Consider the following 9,042-nt stretch of genomic DNA (forward strand, 5'->3'; position numbering starts at 1 on the left):
TTCCATGGAGTGTTGTCAAAATACAGGTAACATACCATTGAAGAAAACTGATTTTTTTTCCTATTCCAGCAGCAATCAAAGGTGAATAGTTCCTCAGCTAAGGCAGGAATTTTATGTCCCCTCTCCTTCTCCAAACTATGATTTTTTTGTTCCTATCTTGAGCTTGTGTAAGTCTTATGCATGTTGACACCATCATTCTGTTTCATATATATAACTACTCAGTTGTGTCTGGGGAAACTGATGTTGAAGCCATGTATAAATGTGCCTTAAGGGCTTGCTGAGTTTTCCTTTTTATACAAGTCATGAACAACTACTCGTTGTTGGCACCACCCACCTTGAGCTTTGCTCTCTCACATCAACCAGTGATGTGGGAGTCCCTTCTGCATGCTGTGATTACCGTTAATGAATAATGGAATTTTATGAAATAATTTATTCTACCTCAAGAAAATTAATGTAACAAACCTAAGCGTTACAACTTATCTTTTAGCTTTCCCTAACAACTCTATCAAAATCTAATTTTAATCCCAATTTTTATTGTTCACCAGGTTTCCTTGTCAACTTCTTTCTTTTGTAGAAATTTAGTAATCCATTGCTCCTAAATAGGATTTAAGACAATAGGAATACATTAACTGTGAATACTGGAGGAAGAAATACGGAACTATTCAGCAGGTCATTCTACCTTTAAGGACTTTGCTTAAGAGAGCCCACCTTTTCTAGCTCCTGGTGTTTGGCTACAATCATGGAATATTTTAGATTGTGTTTCATCCCTCTACTATTTATGCATATTCTGATCTAGGAATCAATCACATTGGATTAGGGCTGCATCTAGTGACTCTGTTTATACTACAATAGGTACTGACCATCACTATAAGCTTAATTCCTGCCTTCTAGCACATGTAGTATATTTTCTCACTATACTTTAAAGACAGAGTAAGAAGATGCTGTTCTTTTGAGACCAATATCCACAACCAACATTTGTCACCAGATTCCTTAGAACATTGCCCTGTCAGACAGTGGTAGCACATGTCTTTAAGCCTAGCTTTCAGGATCAGAGATGAGCAAATCCCTGTGAATTCAAAGCCAATGTGGTGTTCCAGGACAGCTAAGGTGACACAAAGAAATCTTGTCTTAAAAAGAAGTTCTTGGGGGCTGGAGAGATGGCTCAGAGGTTAAGAGCATTGTCTGCTCTTCCAAAGGTCCTGAGTTCAATTCCCAGCAACCACATGGTGGCTCACAGCCATCTGTAATAGGGTCCGGTGCTCTCTTCTGGCCTGCAGGCATACACACAGACAGAATATTGTATACATAACAAATAAATAAATATTAAAAAAAAAAAGCCGGGCGGTGGTGGTGCACGCCTTTAATCCCAGCATTCGGGAGCCAGAGGCAGGAGGATCTCTGTGAGTTCGAGGCCAGCCTGGTCTACAAGGGCTAGTTCCAGGACAGGAACCAAAAAGCTACAGAGAAACCCAGTCACGAAAATCAAAAAAAAAAAAAAAAAGAAAAGAAAAAGAAATTCTTCCCTTCAACTGAATATTGGTCTTTAAATGAGGACAACTAGTATATTTTCATTCCCAGTGATTTGACTACCCTCTAATATGCAAGAATTGTATTGAAGTCCTTTCATTAGGCTAAGTTCAGTTGTAGGGATATTTCTTTTCTGCACTCTATATTCTGTCTTCCACAATAAAAAACAAACTGTAGTTCTGGTTTCTATCAATGATAGTTCACTTTCAATTGTCACAGATTAATAGTTATATTTGCTGCCCCTTGTTGCTGATATTTTCAGCAAATTCTGTTCACCTTTCTCACACCAAATTTGTGTTAACGCTGTGAATATGTAAGCTGTATTACCTGTAGGAACTTTGTTCATGTGCTAAATCCAGATTCACTCTCCACAGAAACTACCACACATGATTCTTTTTGTATTGAATCCCTGTGGTTAGTAAATTTCATCATTAGGTTAAAGATACTCTACTCTCACTTTTCTGGTTTTTGGGTTGAACCCCGGTTTCTGTCTCTTGATTTTATTATCTGTGTTGTGTGTGTGTGTGTGTGTGTGTGTGTGTGTGTGTGTGTGTGTGTGTGTGATATGTACACACATGCATATGGATTTGAAAGACAGGGAGAAGACAGAGGGATGGAGTAATATAGGAGCAGCTAGAAGGAAGAATATTCTCTGAGTGCATGAAACATGTTCCACGTCTGAGCTGGCTCACGTCGCTACTTTAATAACAAATTCTTCATATATTAATTGTGTGAACCACTATATTTACCAAAGGAGGGATTGGTCAGAGTATTCCAAATGACTACAAAAATAATATAGATTATGGATGTAGCCTTTGATTGTCCATCAGGGGTTGAGAATGGGTCCCTATTGTTGAAAACACAATAAACTTAAAACATAGGACTTGGATGATTTGAGTTAAATTAAATACTAAAGACTTTTTTTTTCCAGTATGGATTGGATGAGTCCAGTAAATACTTTGCAAGTTACCAGTGGAGAAATACAATTAAACAGCAATGCCAAGTTACAAAATTTATCAGCTAATATGATAACCAGTGTGTCATGATATGCATAAATATGGTAGAAGAGGCTCTCATGTGCCATTGGCAACCAACAGCATTCTGATTGAACTTAAGTCTCATTCAACTAGACGGAAATCGTTTTTAATACCAGAAATATGGCAAGATTTCTCATGATAGTGATGTGCTGAACCTTAGAAAATAATCTACTATTGCCTCTTCACTAGACAAACATAATTCTTTCCAAAAATCTAAATTTTATCCTAATAGTGGAGATAATTGGACACAACAACCTCCATCAAAGAAGACTCTCACTACAGAATAGTGGAATATTGAAAGAATCACAAAAGATAACTGGAAACAATCTGGAAATCAACTGTTGATAACTAGAGGGATCTCAGCACGCCACAGTCTTTACATCTATTGCTCAAGAAACATAGCAGAGAATGGGAAAAATATTATAAGAACCTAAATGCCATCAATTTATTCATGAATCTCTCTCTCCTATAAGTAGCCTCATAAACAAGATTAAAGTAAGGACAATGGCAATGCACCTCACAACATGGAACTTTAGAAAATTAGCACAGACCCATACCTAGACTACAGACAACTGATGACTTCTGAGAGATGGAGAATTAGTCTCTGCCAGGAATGACCATCAATATTGGATGTCCAATAGTGAGTGATCAGTTATGAAGCAAACACCATAGAGGATGATAGGTAGATAGATAGATAAAAATAGATACGTAGCATATATACACATATATATTTAAATGCACAAGCATGTATACAAACATATTTGCTTCACAATACAATATTCAAAACAAAGAAGTTATCAACTTGAGAATGTGAGGCAAACGATGATGTGAAGGGAGTGCTGGACATGGAAGTGGGGTGTAACTCTATTTCAGTAAAAACATGTTTTAAAAATTTAGTCAGGTGTAAATTATTTTCATATGATTTTTTAAATTCCTGAAATGTTGATTTTTCATAAGATTATGGTACTGAATTCTGTTAGGATATCCTTTTATACCATTTGTTATTGAAAATTCATTTGAAATCCCCAGTTAACAGAGGAGATATTGGGCATCTCAATGAAGCAAAAGTAAAAGGTCTACAGAAACATGTTATTCAAAACCGACTAAAGCAGAATTGCTCATTCCCATCAATAAACATGATTGATGGATGATGTAATTCTCATGTTCATTGTCAAATTACGGAGCCCTATCAATTCAGAACTTTATTGTTAGTGGCAATAAGCTCAGTGTGTAATCTCTGACACATTAGCAAGGAAATGCTTCTGTGTTGTCACAAATGTATTATAGAAGCTGTTTAATACTTGTTTGCTTTCCCATAATGATACAAAATGCATCTATAATTATTGTCGTGGGGCTAAGTCTATACCATCTGGTGTGGAATAAAAGTGTTTATATCCAGGCTTACTAGAGCAGAATATATATTCTAAACCATTATTGCAAAGTCATTCATTCCAAGTAATAACCTCCTCGCTATACGATCACAGACTAATGGGAAGAACCAGTTGAGACTGGAAATCCTTAAAGAAAACATTATATTCTGTAACATATTGGTCTCCTTCATTGAGAGAAAGTACAAAATATAAAGTGATGTCCAAAGACATCACTGAATTCATTAAAATGCCCAATAACATGTATGGCATTCACTAACACAATGGTCAAAGGTTAAGTAAGAGATGACTTAGGAAAAAAATTGTTGCCTCAGTGTTGCTTATGGTTTTAATTTTTCACTCTTTTATTACATTCACATCTTCTTTAAAATATTATTTTGTCTCTTTTGTGTATATTCAGTCTCTAGATAAAGAAAGAGTGTGGTAATAAAAGAAACAGAATAAAAGATCAAACTGCAATGGAAATACTACAACTTTTTAGCCTTTTATCTGTTAAAGGAAACTTATGTAGTTCATTTTCTTCAATACAAAGACATAATAACAATTAGTTGTTTCTATGTACTTTGATGTTATCTATTTACAGGAGAGACATCTGGTTTCCTATATCAAGATGACATATTCAGCTTATTTAGCTGATCAAATACAAAACAAACACAGGAACATGCTTACAACATTCAATACTAAGGGAGTAAGTCCTAGATATCAAAACATATTTTGATATTTATGTAAATGTATAGGTGCTGTTCAGACATAAGAATGTCTGAAAAACTTTAGAAAAGTTCCCAATTTGTGGTTTCTATACTAAAACAAAGTTTTCATAAAAACACATAAATAGGGTTAATAATGTATTTAAATAGTTAATATTAAGATGGTTAGTAGGCCAAAAAATTAAATAACAACTGCATACATCACTATACAGGACAGATTATAAATGAATACAATTTAAATAAAATAAAATTTAACTGGGAGCAAATTATGAATTTTTTCCTGTATAACTGGATAAAATAATTTAACATGGCTGTGTAGCACAAATCCGAAATTCTTACTACTAACATAACCATAATTTTGTGGGTCGGGAAAAAGTGATCTCATGTGGGCATGATCACACATTAGAAACGAGTAGACCAGTGAGGCCTTTGTATTTTCAGAACTGCTGACAAATGTCTGGAGTTTGAGGCAACATGAAGGGTGGTGACACATGTTATCAACTAGCCAGTGACCCCTGCCTTGTACGAGCTCATAGAGCAAAAAGAAGGTAGCTTCTAATGCCCAGTGCCCCTGTCCACTGCTGGAAGGGTCACAGCTGACACTTTGGCTTTCATCACCAATTTTTAGTAAATTCATATCAAAAGATTAAGAAATGAGATTTCACTTTTCTACTAATAAAGGGAAAAATTTTGATAATGTTTGCAATCTATCATTCCTGAAAATAAAGAGGAAAAAGGAAACAAACGAAAACCCTCAGAACAATGTGTCAAAATTCAACCACTTAAAGAAAATTTACATACACTGACAAATTAATCATCTGATATCATAGGGAAAAGAAATAGCAGACTAAATAAAAAAATCTTTTCAGTTAGTCACATTTACCACATACTCCCCAACAGCCGGTTGCATTCCAACCACAGAAAGAGTTTCTGAGATCAGACTGAAAACTCATAACCATAGGAATGGGTTGTGAGTTAGCAGAGGAAACAAGCAGTTTCCAGAGGAAGACAGGCTTGAAAATGGTTTTGTCAATAGTATGTTTAAAAATGTTTGTTAATTATGTTAAACAAATTGATAATAATCACATAGTTGGAAAGTTAAACTAGTTGTAGGATGCATATTCAAATTCTAATAAATGATAAATATACTAAGAAAAGACTAGGCAAACAGCCTTCTAGAGCCGAGGAGTCCCAAAATGTTGACCCACACACTTATATAAATTTGATAGAGTGAAGATTAAATTTCAGGATATTGGTAATACATATACACATAATTAATACTTAAGGTAAATCAAATATATTTATAAAATAAGCATTTTAAAAACATTTTTAGTGTGTGTTTATATGGGTATGCATATATGTGTATAGTATGTGTGTTTGTGAATGTATGTGTGTGTTTGTGCATGTATATATGTGTGTGTGTATGTATGGATATGGGTTTATATTGTGAGTATGTGTGTGTGTGTTGCAAGGCATGATCTCAGATACTTTTCCATATAAGGCAAATCTTCTACAGATGAGGTATTTATGCAGACTGTCAACTTTTTATGCTAAATTTTGTGTGAAATATTTAAATCATGTTCTATCAAAATTATATTCATGTTAAGTAAGATAGCTATTCCTAGTAACTTCTAAAAGCAGAAATAAAATGTTAATGTATTTGACTTCGTAAAGTTCTGATACAGGATAATTTTTTTTATATATAGAAGGAGGATTTATTTGAATGACTCACAGGCTGTGGTCCAACTAATCCAACCATGGCTGCCTATGAACAGAAAGTCCAAAAATCCAGAAGTTGCTCAGTCCACAAAGCTGGATGTCTCGGGATCTTCAGTAGATGCTGAGTCCCGAAGATGTAGGCTCTAACATCAGTGAAGGAGTGCACTTGCTAACAAGGCTAGGGCCAGCAGACAAAGAGCAAGAGCCTCCCCTCTTCCATGTCCTTATATAGGCTTTCTAACAAAGAAAAAAAAACAAAGGATAATCAAGTATATTTGGAAATTTTTAACATAAATGTTTGATCCTACTACACATCTCTTAACAAAACAGTATATTATTAGTATAGTCTGCACAAATGTCATATATATATATATATATATATATATATATATATATACACTAGTAATATATAAACATAGGTAAAATACATGAGTAACTATTTATTCTCCCTAATGTTAGAACAGGGAAAAGTAATTTCTCATGCATTTGATTAGCTGACTTCCGCAATCTGACAGGACTTTCTATTTTGAAGAAAGCTCTTTGAAGCAGTGCTTTTGACAATGAAAAAGGCTAGGAAAGAATCAATGATTGTATGTGCTGGTGCCTGTGGAATGGAAAGTGAGTTTTCATTTTGATTCTGCACATTTTCTTCTTTAAGTAATCCTTTGATTATATAAATAATGTTTGTTTATCATTATTTATAGCAGCATTCATTATACTAAAAACATGAAAATAACTTATCAAACTCTGTGTGTGAGAGCATGTGTGAGTATGTATGTGCATGTATGTGTGTGTATATTTGTGTGTGTGTAAGTATGCATGCTCAGATGTGCATGTGAATGTGTATGCGCATGTGTATGCGTGTGTACGTATGCATGCTGGTGTGTATGTATGTGTGCAGGTACTTCATGAAGGAATCATATCACCCATATGGTAAACATAAACTGTGCTACAGAATTCCAATCCTATTCCGCTAGAAAATTTTAACAATATGGGACACTATACCTATTGTTATTAAACACTAAACACTATTATTGATTAAAAATTAAAATCTCTGAAGTTATGTTGAATATTTCTAGGATATGCCATAGAAGAAAAGCTAGCATAATAAATTGCCTATTAAGAAAAAAGAAAAAAATTTTTGAAGTTTCATTTTTTTAAACTTTTTCATGAGATTATATGTTATTTTTTTATTTCTCATCTCCCTTTCCTCCCTCCAAAACACTCTCTTATAATTCCTCTATTTGAAATTCACTTGATTTTTTCCCACTAACAGTTGTACAATGCATCAATGTTTACATATGCTCACTTGTATCCTAAATACAACCTACCCAATCTATAGAATGTTACCTGGATATATGACTTCAGGACTGATACTTGGCACTGGATAACAAATTGGAATTCATTTTATGGAGGAGATTATTTCTCCTGCTCTCTCAATTCATTAGCTGTCTGTAGTGATTTGTGAAGTGTTGAAGTTTCATGGCTTTCGCCTGTCCATCAGCATGTTTATTGCTGTTTTCCTTCCTTAGCTCGTGTTCACACAGTCTTGTTGGTAGCAGTTGATATGTGTTCCTTCTGGTAATATTAGGAGCAATAATGTGGTATATGTATGCTCTCTGTGATGGTTCAGATGTCTCAGATGAATTTTTCTCCACTGGGTTGACAATAACCTCTCCAAGATCTGAAGACAATCTAACAAAAAACAAACACTGGCATGAAAAACCCCTTTTTTGAGCTGATGGTCTGGACTCTTCTAGGTACCCAGAGAATGTTATAGACTGTTGATATTGCTCTTGTTGGTTCTCCAAATGGAGAAGGTAAGCCTTCATTGAGTATTACAGATACCAAGCTTAGAGACCCCTATGTTGAAGTTATATTTTAGCTTACTAAAATAGAAATCCAGAATGTTAAAAAAGTAGTACTTCCAAGGCTGACAGGTGGATGTGAGTTAGAGAAATTCAGATTGGATAGTTAGCTTCTCAAGGTTTATTATTTAATGTTTTGAGCTTTGTAAATGTTTTACTGATATTTCACTTCTTTAGAGTAAGCATGTTTTAAGGAAATTTCATCCAACTATTAAATGGGATGACTGAGGGTGTATATGTTATATGTTATTAGAGCCCCCAAACATTTTAATTATTGTGAAGTATAGCAATCTATAGTCATCTCCTCTTTGCATTTTTTGCCACGTAAATTTCCCCTCTACCAGTTTTTAATATCTCTATCTGACTGTGCCAAAATTCTGGAAATTAATTTGCAATTTTACTTCAACTGACCCTAAAATGACTCCACATATATCAGAATTGGAATCACACTCACTAGTTGATACAGCACAAAAGACACCACAGACATGACTGCACAAGCAAATTCTTCATGGGCATATTTATGTTTATGGTAAAGTTTTGAAACATATCTTACACAGGTTCATAAAAAATTTAGCATTGGTGGAGTTTGAGGGCAAATGTCAAGGGTGGGAAGACAGTGGCAGAAGGGTAGCATATCACCTTATGGTGGTTCCCAGTTTGTGGCACTTCTATAGGAATTTAGGTTGGGAGTCCTTTTGGAGATGGAGTCTTGCTGGAGGAAGTATGGCACTGGGAGAGTGTTTTGAGAGTTTAGATCTTTGCTCAAATGCCAGCATTTTCTGTTAGATTATGCATG

Source organism: Microtus ochrogaster, chromosome 17, assembly GCF_000317375.1.
Source record: "Microtus ochrogaster isolate Prairie Vole_2 chromosome 17, MicOch1.0, whole genome shotgun sequence".
NCBI lineage: Eukaryota > Metazoa > Chordata > Mammalia > Rodentia > Cricetidae > Microtus > Microtus ochrogaster.